The sequence below is a fragment of the Limanda limanda genome, chromosome 5, assembly GCF_963576545.1.
Source record: "Limanda limanda chromosome 5, fLimLim1.1, whole genome shotgun sequence".
NCBI classification, from domain to species: Eukaryota; Metazoa; Chordata; class Actinopteri; order Pleuronectiformes; family Pleuronectidae; genus Limanda; species Limanda limanda.
The window spans coordinates 1745761-1761453 of record NC_083640.1 but is presented as its reverse complement, the minus strand read 5'-3'; positions in this window follow the sequence as shown (position 1 = coordinate 1761453).

Below are 15693 nucleotides of genomic sequence, written 5' to 3'. Positions count from 1 at the left end.
TTTTCCAAATGAAATAAAAAATATAAAAATAACCTTGATTCTGTGATAAAATGGAAGGAATTACAACCAGTACTTGTACAACCAGTACTTAACCTATACTCTCAAACTGGTCCTGTCGTCTGTATCCAGCATTGAAAAGGTGTCTCCTGTTGTGTTGTGGTGTTGGTTTGAATCCCTGCTCCTGAGTGTGTCACTTCCTGTGGCTGCGAACAGGAAGTAGAGGAGATCTGATCTCTGACGGAGACGCAGCTTCACTATCTGCACCGACAGGAAATGAATGGTTTCTCCATCGGATATGAACAGGTGTCAGAGGGCTTCAGGATTCTGTGAGTGGGAGAGACTCTGTCAATCTTTACTCTTGTAGGAACATTGGGTGTGAGGATGTTTCTCATGTTGCCGCAGCAGAGGGAACATATTCTACATAAAACAATAAAATATTATTAGATATATAGAATATTAGATTCAGCATTTTGAGAATAAAGTCGAAATGCGGCCTCTGGAGAATATCCTGTGTGGATGAATCAGTGAAAAGTTAATTTCCATCTCCTTCAGATCAGAGTGTGAAGATCTGTGTTGTAAAGGTTGTTTTAAACTGGAAAGATCAAACGTATTTTAACTTCATTCACAAAATTATAATTCTCTACATTATGAAGAAACGAATCTCGACATTTTGCACAAAATAAAAAAATACATTCCTCTGATTTCATTTGACTTTTAAACATTTTATTTTCAGTTTCATACGTAATGTGTACAAACTAACATATCAGTATACCAACAGTATAGAGACATAACAAAGGACAACAAAGGACAAAGTGCCTCCCTCCCCAAAAATAAATAAATAAAATAAAATAAAATAAAAAGGTCAGTGTTCAATGTCAATACAAACAACTAAATTAGGTCATTGAGTATTTGGTGTAAGAGATGTCAATAAGAAGAGTTTGACTTTATTCTTGACTCAATTCATGATGTGAAAACTTTATCAATGATATTCATGGGGAGGAAGCTTTCTGATTGGACGCAGGATGAGTTCAAAGTGTTAAATAAAAACGAAATTAAAAAACTTTTCGGTGTAAACATACCAGGATGTTGATTTTATAAAGAAATGAAGATTCAACTGGAAACTCCCGTCCAGATAGAACTCAGAGTTCATGTCTGAAGCTTTGGACTCGTGACGACTTCCTGTCCCACTCACAAACCCTTTGTTGGTTCATGGCGCCCCACGTCCTCCTACACACACACACACACACACACATGTGTTTATATTTACACACACACGCCACATCTCACCACGATCCCACCGTGATGACTTCATTACTCCAGCGCCGCTCAGTCAGGCGCTGTGAGGAAGAGGAGGGGAGCGAAGGTCAGCTCAGAGGCCTCTTCACCCCAGCTGCTGCATCGCAATCTGCATCCTTCTGGACAACACACACTCACACACACACACACACACACACACACACACACACACACACACACACACACACACACACACACACACACACACACACACACACACACACACACACGCTCTTCTGACCTCTGAGCCTATTTTCACACGCTCCCTGCAGAAAGGTCCAGCTGTCAGCTCTGGTCCACTTCTTCCACTTTCCTTTTCCCTAGTCTTCCTCCTCTTCCTCTTCCTCTTCCTCCTCTTCCTCTTCTTCATCTTGTTTCTCTCCTTCCTCTTACTTCCTTCCCTCCTTCATCCCTCTTCCTCTCCTCTTCCTCTTCCTCTTCCTCCTCTTCCTCTTCTTCCTCTTGTTTCTCTCCTTCCTCTGACTTCCTTCCCTCCTTCATCCCTCTTCCTCTCCTCTTCCTCTTCCTCCTCTTCCTCTTCTTCATCTTGTTTCTCTCCTTCCTCTTACTTCCTTCCCTCCTTCATCCCTCTTCCTCTCCTCTCTCCTCTTCCTCTTCCTCCTCTTCCTCTTCTTCATCTTGTTTCTCTCCTTCCTCTTACTTCCTTCCCTCGTTCATCCCTCTTCCTCTCCTCTTCCTCTTCCTCCTCTTCCTCTTCTTCCTATTGTTTCTCTCCTTCCTCTTACTTCCTTCCCTCCTTCATCCCTCTTCCTCTCCTCTTCCTCTTCCTCTTCCTCTTCCTCTTCCTCTTCCTCTTCCTCCTCTTCCTCTTCTTCATCTTGTTTCTCTCCTTCCTCTTACTTCCTTCCCTCCTTCATCCCTCTTCCTCTCCTCTTCCTCTTCCTCCTCTTCCTCTTCTTCCTCTTGTTTCTCTCCTTCCTCTGACTTCCTTCCCTCCTTCATCCCTCTTCCTCTCCTCTTCCTCTTCCTCCTCTTCCTCTTCTTCCTCTTGTTTCTCTCCTTCCTCTTACTTCCTTCCCTCCTTCATCCCTCTTCCTCTCCTCTTCCTCTTCCTCCTCTTCCTCTTCTTCATCTTGTTTCTCTCCTTCCTCTGACTTCCTTCCCTCCTTCATCCCTCTTCCTCTCCTTTTCCTCTTCCTCCTCTTCGTCTTCTTCCTCTTGTTTCTATCTTTCCTCTTACTTCCTTCCCTCCTTCATCCCTCTTCCTCTCCTTTTCCTCTTCCTCCTCTTCGTCTTCTTCCTCTTGTTTCTATCTTTCCTCTTACTTCCTTCCCTCCTTCATCCCTCTTCCTCTCCTTTTCCTCTTCCTCCTCTTCGTCTTCTTCCTCTTGTTTCTATCTTTCCTCTTCCTTCCTTCCCTCCTTCATCCCTCTTCCTCTCCTCTTCCTCCTCTTCCTCTTCTTCCTCTTGTTTCTCTCCTTCCTCTTACTTCCTTCCCTCCTTCCTCTCCTCTTCCTCTCCTTTTCCTCTCCTCTTCCTCTTCCTCTTCCTCTTCCTCTTCCTCTTCCTCTTCCTCTTCCTCTTCCTCTCCCTCTCCCTCTCCTCTTCCTCTTCCTCTTCCTCTTCCTCTTCCTCTTCCTCTTCCTCTTCCTCTTCCTCTCCTCTTCCTCTCAGGTTGACGAAGCCACTTTCACCTACTTTCCTATGTTCTACCTCCTTGCTCCTTCCAGGCCCTCCCTCCCTTCTTGCCCTCCTCCATCGGAGGCAGGGAGGGGGAGGGGGGGGGGCAACAATGGGACGCTGCTCCTTCCTCCTCTCCTCCCCCCCCCCACCCAGCTCCACATCTGTGAGTGCCCCTCTGTCTCCTCATTCTTCTCCCTAACCGCTCCATTATTGGGCCTCTTTCACTTGTAAATGCAGCCAGCGATACTTCTGATGGGTCTTTTATGCAGGCGGCCGGGGTCAGGAGAGGGGGGGCGGAGGAGGAGGGGGGGGTACAATGAGGGGGTGGGTCAGGGCTAGTGGTGGGTGGGTGGGGGGGGCGTTTGGTTTGAGGGAGTCTTGTGCTGTTTTCCCTTGCCGGCCAAAGTGTGAGGGGACAATTGTGACAAAGACTTAAATCCTTTTTTGTGTGTGCAGTCATTTGGGACGAGCCCGGCTCCGTCTCCACATTCCTGCAGCTGTCCGTCCTCTCCGTCCCCTCCGTCCTCTCCGTCCTCTCCGTCCCCTCCGTCCCCTCCGTCCTCTCCGTCCTCTCCGTCCCCTCCGTCCTCTCCGTCCCCCGGCAGGACGGAGAGGACGAGCCTGAGCAGCGACTGGCGTCCCCCAGCTCGTCCTCTCCGTCCTCTCCGTCCCCTCCGTCCCCTCCGTCCTCTCCGTCCTCTCCGTCCTCTCCGTCCTCTCCGTAGGACGCCATGACACCTCTGCAGCAGAGGTAACGCGTCACTTCCTGTCTGTGTCTGCTGCACCTGTCCCCTGAAGGAGGAGGAGCATCTGATCCAGTTGGAGTCGGTGGTTTTCTAACCCGACTCTTCATCCTCTCGTCAGCTCTCAGATCCATTCAGGGATAAACTTTGTTGAAGCCAAATCCAACACAACTGAACTAACTGGTGACAGATTCTTCAAACATAATAACACAACAGAAAAAAAACACAACACGGCTCGATTCTGCTCCTGTGATGTCATCAACAGCACGACAATCAAATTCAACACGAAACAGCGTCACTGATGTTGGGATTTAAAATGTTAGGTTGTCAATACACAACACACTGTACTCTAACTTGTTCTCATACTTAACGTTTCGTATTAAAGCGTAACTCCCTCAGCTTCATTCAACATCACACAGAGTTCAAGCAGCTGCTCCAGGTTCTGGTGGAAAGTCAGAGTGACGTTGTTTTGGTTTAGTTGTTTCGAATGTTTACACAAACAGAACAAACCGCCGATAGAGCAGGAACACAATATTCTTTACTCCAATGAACAACAACACTGACTCACAAGGCCTCAGCCGAGTCAAGGCTGGTGAAGAAGTGAACATTTTGCCTAGAAACCATCAGAGGAGGAGTGGGAGCGGCTGCTCGTCACTTCCTGATTCCAACGCCAAGAGGGAGGTACGACACCTGCGCTCCATCGAGGAAGAACAAGGGAAGACTTCCCCTCGTTATGGACCAATCCTAACGAGTGTTGGTCAATAATCATCGAAGGTGCGACCTTCTGTTATGAAATATTACAACCGGCGTCTGTTCGATGGGATCGTGCTTTGGGTGCCCATTGCCATAGATTTATATATAAACACTAGATGTCTCGTCTGCGTTGCCGGCTAACAGAGCCGGATGTCACCACATGGCGGCCATCTTGCTAGGGGGCAGCTCGCTCACCCATAACATTGTGTAACTTGCTCAATTTTCAACTGATTTTTAAATGGTTTGGTTTGTTATAAACGTCAGAGATGTAGATATGACACTGCAAAAATTATGAATAATTATGTTATTTTCTAAACAAAAATTAAGAATTTATGCAGTGTCATATCTACATCTCTGACGTTTATAACAAACCAGATCGTTTAAAAATCGGTTGAAATTGAGCAAGTTATGGTTATTTACCACTACCAACACAATGTTATGGGTGAGCGAGCTGCCCGGAACCAAGATGGCCGCCGTGTGCGGACGTCCGGCTCCGTCAAACGAGACATCTAGTCTTTATATATAAATCTATGACCATTGCTTTGCTGTAAACTTTTCATATCTTTTCATTGCTTCTAAATAAACACCTGAATTAGACCAGACCGGCTCTTCTCATATTTAGGATAAACGAAGATGCAACGATACTGAAACAAAGTTTGTCCGCTACCGGAATTAGCGATGCTAGCCAATGTAGCGATGCTAGCTGAAGTAGCGATGCTAACCCTGCGTGTGCTCTGAGACGCAGGAACGTGACCATAAGGGCTGCGTCATTATCGTTAGAAGTATTTCCTGGCGTCCTGTACTCGTGTGGTTCCCAAGGTTGTGTTAAAAACCTGTGTGTGTGTGTTGTGTGACAGTGTGTAATGTGTGAGTGTGTGTTTGTCGTCACTGAGTGGCCTCCATGGTGTCATGGCCTGACCCGTGTTCTGTGGGATTATCTGTTAGCGTCTGTTCTGACCTCTGGCCACACACACACACACACACACACACACACACACACACACACACACACACACACACACACACACACACACACACACACACAGTGGAGGGGGGGGGGGGTCTCAGTGGCAGTGGGGTCTCCAGGACAACAGGTGAACAAAGGGGACGTGGCGGGGGGAATGTGGGGCGAGGAGAGAGGGTGAAGGGTGACTCCTGAGGGGATGGGGGGGGGGCTGATGGGAGAAGAGGTGGCGGTGTGTGTGTGTGTGTGTGTGGTTTGGGGGGGGGGGGGGTGGGGTCAGCTCGACCTTGGCCTCTGTGCGGTGGTCAGATGGGGTGCGAAGGCCACCGGCCGCGAAGGAGGAGGATGAAGAAGAGGAGGGTGACGCCTCTCACTCTGTTCAAACCTGGAGTGATTAATGACAACACACACACACACACACACACCCCAGCTGACCCCTGAGGGCCTGCTGTGTTGTGGTCACTTTCCCAACGCTGCTGATTGATGAGCGATTCCTTTCCCACAGTTTATGTTAATGACGCTGACGAGACGAGGATCTGCAGCTGCTTTCGAACCGGATCAACGCTCGGGAACTCAAATCCAGTTCCATCGGATCCTGAACCGGCTCAGTTCAATCGGATCCTGAACCGGCTCCGGCTGCAGGAAGTGACCTCACAGGTTCAGATCCACATGCAGGATCCAGACTCCAGCTTCAGTTCATTTAGAATCAGTCGGTTCTGATTGGTTCTGATGGAGGACGTCTCCGAGCCGTCGACCAGCGGCGGGGGAGGAGTCGACCTCTCGACCTCTCGACCTCTCGGGGCAGCAGACAGTGTTTTGGAGATTTTGGCGTCGACATGATATCTGAGCGTTTACTCTCCGACAGTTTCCTTCTTCAGTCGAACGCTCGTCCTCACGAAACACTTTGATCTGCTCTGAGTCTTTGAGTCGTTCACGTGTTCTGCTATTTTTCTTCATTTCTACATTTTCACACACTTTCTCTTTACACTGTAAAACTAGATTTTTTAAAACGTCTCTTCTCAATATCTTTGTCGTCCTGTGGCTGGACAGTGTGGCTTAAAATAATCCAAGCAGATGATTGGCCGGGAGAGGACGATGATGTCAGAGCGCCGCCTGCTATACCACAGCTGTGCGTCTGCAGCTGGGGCTGAACAGTGGCGCAGTGTGTGTGTGTGTGTGTGTGGTGGTGGTGGGGGGGACAGCTGCTGTTTGGTACCAACAGAGAGTGAAGGGGGGGGGGGGAGGGTTGGAGGTGGCAGTGGTGATGGCGGCGCGGTCAGAGACGAGCGCCGATGTCCCCGGCGTCTCCGGGCGGTGACGAGACGGGACGAACAAACGGCCAAAAGGAGTATTATATGTGTGTGTGTGTGTGTGTGTGTGTGTGTGTGTGTGTGTGTGTGTGTGTGTGTGTGTGAGCGTCGGAGCCATTTGTCAGATGTGGCGTGTTAAGGGCCCAACATGGCCGCCTGCCCTCCTCTCTGCAGCAGAGCGCCGGAGACGACGGGCTGATGATGATGATGTTATTTGGGAGAGGGGGCGTGTCTATGTGTGTGGAGGTGGGAAAAGGGGGTGTGGGGATAAAATCAGGGGGAGGCGGGGGGGCGTTTCATCACACGGACGTCCGCAGTCACGCCAACTCCCCCCCCCCAACGCCAAAACATGAACCTGTTTCTGCCTCGCTCGCCCCAGTGAGCCGCCTCTCTCCACGGTCACCTGAGAACACCGACAGCGTAGAGTCCAGACGAACACATGCAAACACACACACGCACATGCACACACACACACACACACACACACACACACGCACACGCACACGCACATGCACACGCACATGTAAAAGGCCTCTTCTCCTGTTGCTAATAAAGACATCAGCTCGCGGCGTCACAGGAAGTCAGATCAGAGACGAGCCTTCAACAGTGTGTGTGTGTGTGTGTGTGTGTGTGTGTGTGTGTGTGTGTGTGTGTGTGTGTGTGTGTGTGTGTGTGTGTGTGTGTGTGTGTGTGTGTGTGTGTGTGTGTGTGTGTGTGTGTGTGTGTGTGTGTGTGTGTGTGTGTGTGATGGTAAGACGGGAGGGAGGGATGCTGGGAAGGAGGTCGTGATGTGACGTCACCCACGTGATGCTCCCACACCTCCTCTTCCTCCTCTTCCTCCTCCTCTTCCTCCTCCTCCGCCTCCTCCGCCCACATCCGGTCTCCTCCCTCCATCTCCACCTCCGTCCTCGCTGCCTTTTACTCTGCGGCGGTGTGTGTGTGTGTGTGTGTGTGTGTCACTGATAACACTGCCTGGGTCATGTGACTGTGGAGATAGAGGAGGAGGGAGGGGCCTGACGGAGGAAGTGAGTGACCCGGTGCAGCAGGCGGCAGCAGCTCGTCCAACATGGAGGCCGAGACCCGGAAGAGGAAGCGTTCTCTGTTCTAACGTCTGTCGTCACATTCATCTTCAGCATGAATCAGATCTGAGCTTTGACTCATGAACGACGCCTCATTAAAACAGAGAAGAAGAAACGTTTGAGAGATTTAGATCCTGGATTACGTCCACGAGCTCCTTCTGGACCTTGTGACCCTGTGGAGGGTTTTTAAAATCCTGACAAACCGACATGATGATCAGAACCAGCAGGAGGAACCTTCACGTCACATGTAGAACCACCAGTCTGAGCTCAGAAGACTCTGAACCGGATGGAACCGGCTGCAGCAGCGATCAGTCTATATCTCATCAGCAGCTGCCACGAGGCTAAACGGCCGTAATGATCCGTCTGATCATTACACTGCCCTCCTAATTGTTTCCTCAAGATATCTTTGTCATCAATATCACTGTCGATAGCGATCAATTCCTCACTCAGCTGAACGTGCACCTGAAGTCACCCAGAGTGTGAAGCTCCATCAGCTGCTCATGGATCTGCTGCAAGGAGCTGGATTCACCTCTCGTCCTGTTCACTCTCTTTATAAACACACGTGATAAAGATCTGATATGTTCTTAAGGTTTGAGTAAAACCAAAGGGTTTCTTTTTAATATGAATTCAAAGTTAATTTTAAATCATGACCAAACTAAAGATCTCAGTGGTTCTGAACTCGGGGGTCATGACCCCAACAAGATGACTCCAGATAAACATATTTGTATGAGACCAAAATACTAAATATCATTTTTAGGACTTTTCACAAGTTTCTTCAAGCAAAACAAGTGAGGATTGATTTCCAGTAGACACTCATTTGTTAAAGTTTAACAGGAACAGGTTCCACAGCTCAGAACTCTGTGTCTGTGCAGCTTGAAGTTTTAAAAACAGTCGATTTATTAAATTCAGATTCTTGGTTCCAGACTTCAGTTAAAATTTTGCTGATTTTAATCTGTGTTAGACGACGTTTAGCATTTCTACTTTTGAAGTCAAGAGAAAAAGTCTCAGATGTGAAGGATCATGATTTCCTCCTGGTCAACACACAACTGGTGGTGTTTCAGCCCAACTTGGGTGGTTGTTGACACACACACACACACACACTCACACACACACACAGACACACACACACACACACACACACACACACACACACACACAGACACACAGACACACACAGTTTTTAATCCACGGCTCTGAGCTCCTTCCCACAGCCTCATGCTCACACGCTGAGAGCAGATTACAGCAGCAAATTAGTCGGAGGAGACCCGACGCATCCCGGCCTCGGTGAAGCTGTGGTGTGAAAATCAAACAGACCCCAGACCCACAGCCCCCCCCCCCCCCCCCCGAGGAGGCCAGAGTCAAACTGGAGGTTTGGATCTGCTGCTGGAAACAGTTCTCACATTCCTGTCATGTCACAGTTTTCACCTGCTGCAGGAGAATTTACTCCTGGTCTGTAAGGAAATTATAGAAATATAAAAAATAATAAATCCAATAATTTCAACATAGATTTCAACTTATAAATTAAAAAAGTAATCCAATTGTGATAACAATTATTTCTGGATAACCTATTTCAATTGGTGACAATACTGTGTATTTGAAAATAATACATGGTTTCATGTTATAAAGTTATAAGAGAAATAGCATAATTAATTGATGTATAAATATATATTTTGTCTGTTTAACTATTTGATTTAAATTCTATTTTTCTCCAAAACAATTTACAACTTTAACCAAACCAAATCCACACGTTTCTGCACCAGGATTTCTGATGAATAATGTTAGAACAAAAACAAAAGATTTCTTTACATTTTCTTTTTTTCCAGAATAAAAAACCTGCAAAAATTAAATTTTTTACAGATAAAATAAACATCAAAAATTTGTAAATTTCAGATGAAACACGGGAGAAAAATAGAAAAACGTGAAGAGGAGGAAAAATAATCTGATGCTTCCAATGATGATGAATTCTTTATTATTCAGCAGAATGAGTACAAACGAATCCCGTCTTTATTGGCTTGTAATGGCAGCTTTTATCAAACGGATAAAGGGCTTGGAAAAGGTCACGGTTTGTTAAACAAAATTAAAATGATACATTCCTGAAGAATTATGCAAATGATAATCCCCACAACGTTAACAAAAGGAGGCAACAAAGACTCAGCGGTGGAGCGACAGTAAAGCTTCCCTGTGACTCGAGTCCAGAGAGACGAGCTGAGCAGGAAATTAGTTTCACTCCAACAACTCAGGAAAAATAAGTAATAACGTCCCAGCTTATAAAATACTCAATTACCTGCCTTTATTTTTGTCAGTGTTTCTGCTTCACTTCCTCACTTTGAGAGAATGTAACTTGATAAATAAGTCAGATGGAAGATCAGGAGCGTGGCCCTGGGAAGCTGTGAAGGCCCCAGACTCCAGCCCGGCACATGGAGCTCACTGAACCTCCACGGATCGAATGAGAGAACCAGGAGGATCCAGGTGAGGAGGAGCAGGTCAGGAGAGAAGGAGCAGGTCAGGAGAGAAGGAGCAGGTCAGGAGAGAAGGAGCAGGTCAGGAGAGAAGGAGCCTCCAGCAACAGATGTCCATGCACAACTCTCGGATTGGATTTGAAATTTAACAAGAATTGCGTTTGGACAATCAGCTGCTAGAGACTCAGTAATAATGACAGTAATAATACTAGTAATAATGACAATTGATAATAATAATAATTGAAGTTCCATGCGGAGGTTTCTCCTCCTCCAGCTTCTTCTTCTTCATCCGGTTAATGAGCCTCAGTCCAATTTATCAGAAATAATCCAGAAACGAATAAAGAGAAAAGAGAAATCCTCGATTCATAAAAACCACACAGACAAAAACTCAGGGGAAAAAGATCCAGGGAATGAAAACTCCGCCATATCTGCACCTGTTCGGTCTCATCCCTCCGTCCTCCGTCCTCCGTCCTCCTTCTCCGCTCCTTTAGTGAGAGAGGAGATCCGGACGAGGCCACCTCCTCACCTGCTCCTGCAGGAGGACGGACGGGGCCGGACGGGGAAGCACCTGCTCCTCCCCGGGCTCCTCCGGCTCTGAGGCTCCGCGGCTCCAGCGGCTCGGAGGGAGAGAGGAGGCGGAGGATGGAGGCGGAGAGGCGGGCAGCGAGGCTGTGTGCACCCCCCCTCCCTGGACCACATGCACCCGCCCCGGATGGACGGGGGTGCGAGTGGACAGCACCTCCTCCTCCACCTCCTCCACCTCCTCCACCTCCTCCAGCACCACCTCCTCCAGCACCGCCGGCTCCCTCCGCTCCCTCCGGCCGAGCTGGGGCCCTATTTCTGGGGCTCCTGCTACAATAAGCACCGGTGCGTCCGTGGCACCGAGAGAGAGATGGAGAGAGAGAGATGGAGAGAGAGAGTGGAGCCGGTCCGAGCGTGGTGCAGGGATTTGAACACACACACACACACTCTCTCACACAAACACACACACACACACACACACACAGACACACAGTCACACACACACACCGCGGGGGTGATGATAAATGCCCATTGTGCAGGAGGAGGAGAGGTAATGAATCTGCACAGAGAGAGAGAGAGAGAGAGAGAAGTAGAGAGAGGGAGAGAGAGAGAGAGAGAGAGAGAGAGAGAGAGAGACAGAAGGACAGAAGGACAGAGAGAGAGAGAGAGAGAGACAGAAGGACAGAGAGAGAGATCAGTAAAAAAAAATCTTAAAGACACAACATCTAATTATTTTATTCATTTGCTTTTTTGTTTTATTTCCAAACACAATAATGACACTGTACACACACACACACACACACACACACACACACACACACACACACACACACACACACACACACACACACACACGCACACACGCACATACACACATGGTATGGTGAGAAACACATTAATAAACTAAAAAACTCAAATTAAATTCGTTGCAAATTTTAAAACTGTGAATTGTGAAAACTAAAAAGATTTGTATTTTGAGGTAAATTTGAGTCAAATACATTTCAATTAAACATTTTTTACATTTTATTTACAGAATACTTTAAATTTTCAATTAAATTATTTGATTTCTCTTAATAAATAAAAAAAAATGTCAAGCTCCTGCTGTTTGTATATATTTCTAATATATCACATTTTAAGTGTTTAGTTGTTGAAAGTTAATTTTCGATCCAGAAATCCTCGATTCAACTTTTCATTTTGTATTTAAAATGTTGAAGACAATCTTCAAGTCCAAGTTTATAACTTTTCAAAATAAAAGCATCGTAGCAACTTAACAAATGTGCTTTTACTGGAAGATAAATTGCTAAAGTGGAAGAGATTCTACTAATGTTGCTGCCAGGACGGAGATCGTCATCCGGGGATGTCTGTGAAATCAAAATTATCCAATGATCAAAATGATCTGTGATTTATTGAACTTATCAAATGTAAAATCTCACCATCTTCCACACTTCACCTTCTCCGGCCCTGAACAACACACGTGTGCTTTGGGTGAAGCTGGTGAGTTGAGTGGTTTGTGAGATATGATTCATATCTCATGACATATACAGACGTTTGAGTCGCTTTAATTCCAGAATTAAACAAATAAACATTGTGGAGTTTGACTTTGACCTTCGGTGACGTCACATCCTCACAGAGGTCGACCCCGCTTGGCTGTGATTGGCTGAAGTCGAGCCAAGATGGAGGAGAGCCTCATGTCGCTGCTTTGAGATGTCGGACATGAAGATTATGAGCTGCAACTCAAAAACAACCAGGAAGTGTGCGTCACATCCCACGATATCTAACCAGTGATGATACTGTTCCTCTGCGATTATCATTTTCCGTTTACCTGCTAGAAGAAGACGAGACATGGAGATGATCCAATCGGTCTTTGAAGAGTTCACACATACAGAACACGGAATCCACAGGTTGGATCCAATCATCGCAGAGTTCTTAAATGTGCGAGTGGAGAATCCCATAATTGGAATGAAGCATTACTTCCTGTTGTGCTACGAGAACTTCCTGTTCACACATTGACTCATTGGGTCGTTCTCCAGAGTTTCTACTGAGCGTCTGACAGGAGAAGGTCCAGAGAAAGACCTGAGTCTCTCACTCTGACCTTCACGTTGTCACAACCCTTCTGGAGAAGGTCTGGAGATTCTCTGGAGTTCAGTTCAGATCTGAAAGCAGCTGAAGTTTCAAAGCTTCCGAGCATGAAGCAAAGTAACGGGTTTCAGAAGAGCTGAATAGTCTCAGGATGGTGGAAGAGTGGAAGAACTTTGTTCTCAAAGTAATATTCTTCCTTTTTGGGTTTGAGAAAGGAAAATTAAATATACAGAAGGATCCACTTGGAGAATGTTAAAGTATAATCCTGCTTGTGATGGAGGTTATGTTTCCACCCCGTTAGTTTTCTTTGCATGAGTTGACTCAAACTAACAGACAACAGGACAGATTCCATGGAACTGGTGGAGGATGTTGTGTCTCCAGCTCAGAGAAGAACTCATTAAACTCACATCAGGGATTCTTCCACTTGCTTGAACGTTATAAAAGATGTTTTTGATTTCTGAGAAAATAATGAATGAGTCCTGATGAGATGAGATCAGACACATTTAGGAGATTGATTTTTAAAAATCTGGATTTCAGATGAATGTTCACGTGGTTCCTTCAGTCGCCTGCTGGGCCTCCAGCTCCAGCTCTTCACTGTTTCACTCCGAGCCGCTAAAAGCCAAATGTAAACAATTAGACAAGGAGTAAAGGAATAAATTACCCAGCAGGCTTTGCCTCCATGATGGCGGTGATGGCGCTGGTGGGCCCTCGCGTCCCCTCTCCTCACACAGTGGATCCCTCTGCCCTCGACCTGCTCCGTGGTGACTTAACGTTTCCGTTGCTGGGGACGTCCTCGCACGTTGATGCTCATTTGCCTCTTAAAGGAACCCGACGCCGCCTTTTCACGGCCCTGTACGAATAATTTAGTGCGGGAGGCCCGAGATCACTGGAGATTACAGCGATGAAAGGGGAGAAGGACGCGTTATTAATGCTCGCTCATCGGAGAGAGGCGACACGGATTCACTGTAACACGCGGCTCTGGAAACCAGGACGACCTCCAGAGAGAGAGAGAGGAGGCTCAGGTCCCTGCTGGAACGTTACAGTAATACACCCAGAGATAATATACATGAAGATCAACATCAACTTACTGTTAAACTCCACAACCACTCCCCACAGAACCATGAGGAACATTCAAAGTTCCCTGAGTTCAGAGCTGAAAACCACTCTGGGCCTCAGAGACTCGTTAGGATTAGAAATATTATAGCTATTATTGTAGTATTTTAAATATGTTAATGTGAAATGATCACCATCTTCCTTTTTCTAGAGAGTGAACAATTGGTATTAATGTTTATAGTAAAAACAGTAGGTGGTCTGCAAACTAGATATTTACATGAACAGGAAAACATCATGTTCATATCATTTCTAAAACCTGATCTTGGGACAACAGAGGCGGTTCAGGCACAATCCTGATTATCAGTTATTTGCCAATAATTCGACAAATCTGTGGCGTTCTATTGGTTGGGTAATTTTGACGGACAAATCAAAAAGCAGAAGAGAGACAGCTGAAGATTAATCTGAGGGAAGAAGTTCCACGTGCACACAGAAGCAAGACGAGCTGAAGCTGGAAATCTAAACTCAAGCAGAAACATCTGAGAGAGACATTATTCATCTGAAGGAATCAATGAGTCCAGATCTCACAGTGAAGACCACACTCTTCTATAAAGAGAAGAAAAAACCTTAACTTAACTTAAGATTTGGAGAAATTAGTTGCAGACCTTGTCCTCAGTTTGTTTTTCACGCAGCAGCCGGAGGTTTTCTGCTCAGACTCGTTCAGTCGGGACAAAACGTTTGAACTCCTCTGCAGAGATCACGTGACTTCATTTACAGAACATCGACTCCGGAGATATTAGCTTTCTTTTTTTGTTTTATTCATTTGTGCATTTGTCACATGTTTGCAGCCTCATCAACAAACCCACTCGCTCTCTGTGAGTCCAGCAGATGATCCTCTCCCCTGTTCTCAGATCAGCTCCTCTGGACTTTCTCCAGACTTTATACCCGGAGGTCCAATGAGAAGGTCTGCAGAAACTCCAGAGGCTGGAGAAGCTGTGGAGAAGCTGTGGAGCATCTCAGGAGTTCAGGTCTGAGAGCAGCTGAGTTCTGCTTGAGCTGCACAACTAAAGAAAGTATTAAATAAAACACGCACTACTATGTCGGCCTGGATAACAAAGGTACTTTACTACTACAATTTAAGTTTGATAGAATTACTTTCAAATCAAAGTATATTCTACTAATTTGAAGTCGAATATACTTATATTAGTTAGTGGGTGGATCACTTTGAAGTTAAATATAAAAAGATTGTCGAGTTTTGGTTTGAATGAACTTGAATTTTTTTATTTCTTGACACAACATGTTCATCTCAAGGAGAAGCTGCAGTATTCAGAAGACTTTCCTCTGGTAGATGTTTCTGCTACGTGCTCTGTCCTCTGTCCTCTGTCCTCTGTCCTCTGTCCTCTGCCCTCTGTCCTCTGTCCTCTGTCCACTGTCCACTGTCCTCTGTCAACTGTCAACTGTCCTCTGTCCTCTGTCCTCTGTCCTCTGTCCTCTGTCCTCTGTCCTCTGTCCTCTATCCACTGTCAACTGTCCTCTGTCCTCTGTCCTATGTCCACTGTCCTCTGTCCTCTGTCCTCTGTCCTCTGTCCACTGTCCACTGTCCTCTGTCAACTGTCCTCTGTCCTCTGTCCTCTGTCCTCTATCCACTGTCAACTGTCCTCTGTCCTCTGTCCTATGTCCTATGTCCTCTGTCCTCTGTCCTCTGTCCTCTGTCCTCTGTCCTCTGTCCTCTGTCAACTCTCCTCTGTCCTCTGTCCACTGTCCTCTGTCCTCTGTCCTCTGTCCTCTGTCCTC